The sequence below is a fragment of the Schistocerca nitens genome, chromosome 3 (assembly GCF_023898315.1).
Source record: "Schistocerca nitens isolate TAMUIC-IGC-003100 chromosome 3, iqSchNite1.1, whole genome shotgun sequence".
NCBI lineage: Eukaryota > Metazoa > Arthropoda > Insecta > Orthoptera > Acrididae > Schistocerca > Schistocerca nitens.
The window spans coordinates 967,302,416-967,305,611 of record NC_064616.1 but is presented as its reverse complement, the minus strand read 5'-3'; positions in this window follow the sequence as shown (position 1 = coordinate 967,305,611).

Sequence of the window (3,196 nt, the reverse complement as noted above, 5' to 3'; positions counted from 1 at the left end):
TAGGAAAAAAGTAAGTAACCTGTTTATTATTTCTAAAATAATTTCCACAAATATTAATACTGTTTTCCCACTGTGAGTCAATTCGCTCATGGATAAAATGTTTAAGGTTGTTTACGAATCCATTATGTACTCAAAGCACCTCTACGTCCAAAGCAAATCGATGGCCACGACAGTCTATGTTCAATGCTCCAAAAACAGGTTGCCGAAGATGTTTCGACTGTGCTGAAAAGTAATGCTGACCAGCCATTACGCATCCTCCGTACAATCCCGTCCTCCTCCCTCCCCCCTTTCCACTCTTGCGATTTCGTCTTTTAGGGGCCCTGAAGAAAAACATTCGTGGCCATCGACTTACTTCGAATGAAGAGGTGCACGGTTCCCTAGGCAGCAGCAAACCTTTTTCCATGAATGCACTAACCGTCGTGTCTTACTGTGGGATAAAAAAAAATGGCTCTGAGCGCTATGGTACTTAACTTCTGAGGTCATCAGTCCCTTAGGACTTAGAACTACTTAAACCTAACTAACCTAAGGACATCACACACATCCATGCCCGAGGCAGGATTCGAACCTGCGACCGTAGCGGTCGCGCGGCTCCAGACTGTAGCGCCTAGAACCGCTCGGCCACTTCGGCCGGCTACTGTGGGATACATGTATTAAAAGTTACGGCGATTACATTTGATATAACAAACAGTTTACGTACATTCTTTCAACATGTCTCGTTTTTAATGGACTACCCCATACACATACATTAATATTCTTAACATGAGTAGATTTAATATCAAAAAACTTATTTTTCAGACGTACTCGTGCTGCAACACTTAAAACTAAGTTTTTTTTACAGCCTAACACTTTTGAAATTAAAATTTACCTACGGAATCGCAGGAGTTTTCCAGAATAAATATTTTGATACCTGTCATACGTTTTATATCACTTAGCAAATACAAAAAAAATTTTTTTGGTACTAGTTAACCTCCTTTCTGAGCTAATGATAACTATAATAATGAGTAGCAAAGATCCTTTTTTATAGTGTTGTAGGTATGGAATGCACTATTCTTCTCAAATTTTGATTGATTGTTTGTGAAAAATTTCATTAATAGACATACATATTGTGAAGGTGCAGTTAATAAAGCTTATTGTTCTTACTACTCACTTTTGTACTATCAGTAATTTCTTTCTAAGTGATGAGTTAACACATGAATTATTCCGTAAGTCATTAAAAACTGGAAACGAGAAAAGTATTTTAGGAGGCTAATTTGATTGTTTCAAAGAGTAGCCTGTTCGAGATCGTTTTTTCCACAGAAGCCAGTCATCATCTGCAGTCTCGGGCCCCTTTTCCTCCACACGGATTCCCGTTTCCATCGTATGCTTACCGGCGTCAGTCTTTGCTATTAATTGTGATACAAACTGCACACAAATGTTGCACTTGAGTGCCCCTGGCACTCCTCTCAGCTAGGCGCCCCAAGTGACCGTTACTAATTGTGATACGTCCTGTCTGTATAGAAAGCTTACCGACGCAGCGGTTCCTGTGACCCCAAGCGGGGGCTTGTGTCACTTGGGGCTTAAACCGAATCTGATAATACGATGCTCAAAAGTAGCTGAAAATAATTGTTTGAGGAGATGAGCAATATGCTTCTTCCACTTCAGTCTTTCATTATTGTGTACACCCCAAAATTCTAAGTACTCTGCCCTGCCTAATAAGTCACGTTCATGTGTTACATTTGTGGTTGCTATAACTGTTGCACAGAATCGAATACAGTGTTTTATTTTAGAATTAAGTTAGAGTTCATTTTCAGAGAGCCACTTGAAAAATGTTCAGATGTGTGTGAAATCTTATGGGACTTAACTGCTAAGGTCATCAGTCCCTAAGCTTACACACTACTTAACCTAAGATACCCTAAGGACAAACACACACACCCATGCTCGAGGCAGGACTCGAACCTTCGCCGGGACCAGCCGCATAGTCTATGACTGCAGGGCCCGAGACCGCTCGGCTAATCCCGCGCGAGAGCCATTAAAAAAAATCATTTGTTCTCCCTTTTGTCACACTAGTATCGTCTGCTAAGAGTACATATTTTACTTGACAGATGGTAAGTGGAGGGCTAATTACGTAAAAGGATAGACAATGGACACACAACTGAATCCTGCAGGACTCCCTTCTAGATTTATCCCGGGTCACTAAAATTTTCATTTTTTCAACCATTGTTTGAATTACGGAGCCCAGATTTTTACTTTCTGTTTATTATATATGATTCAAACCAGTATTTTGTGAAGCAAATAATTCTATAAAACATACGCTTTACTAGGAGAGTAACATAATCTACACAATCAAACGTCCTGAAAAGATCGAAAGAATATCGACAGACAATATTCTGTTATTTAAGACTTGTAATGTATGGTGAGTGATTGTATAAATAGCACTCTCACTCGAACAAACCTTCTGGAATCCAAATTGTGATGAGCGAAGCTACTTGCATCTACTTAAATGTGGGACTGCTCACAAGTGCATTCCTTTTTTCGATTGTTTTTTTCGAAGAATTTTCCAGTAACAAAATTTAACGAAACTGATTTAAGTCTTTCTGGTGACTTTTCTTACCGAGAGGAAGAAACAAAGGCAATCTGGTTTTGAAAAATTCCCTGCGCCAGTGATACGTTACATTCAGTGCTGAAGACATGACTTGTTAATTAGAAGAACTCTTCAGAATTCTGTTTGAAACTCAATAAATACCTTATCAGCTTTTGGTTATGAGATTTTCTCTATACGGCGTGATTCCAAAGTTTCCGTTCGAATGCCACACTATCCCGTTGCTTATACGTCGTTTCTTACGTACCCGCATCGGACGCACACTGCGCTGCGTATGCGCTGCAGCATCGCCCTCAGACAGAGACTTTTTGGTGGCCCTTACAACTTTATTCACTTCAGCCATGAATGTTGGTGCTATTTCTAGTGGACTATAGTTTTCTGAAATGATATTTTAAATGTATTCACTTACTTGTTCAACTGAACCATTTAACCCCGTTTTTGCTGCTACATTTGGAAAGTAATTATTAAAAAAACTTACAGCTTGTGAATAATCAGTGAAGTCACAACAATGTCATTCGGTTTAATATTGATATAGTGTGGGGTTCTGACTGGTAGTCCTGTCTCCCCCGCCCCTCCCCCCAACCTATTTTAATCTTATTGCTTTGATTGTTAATTTCT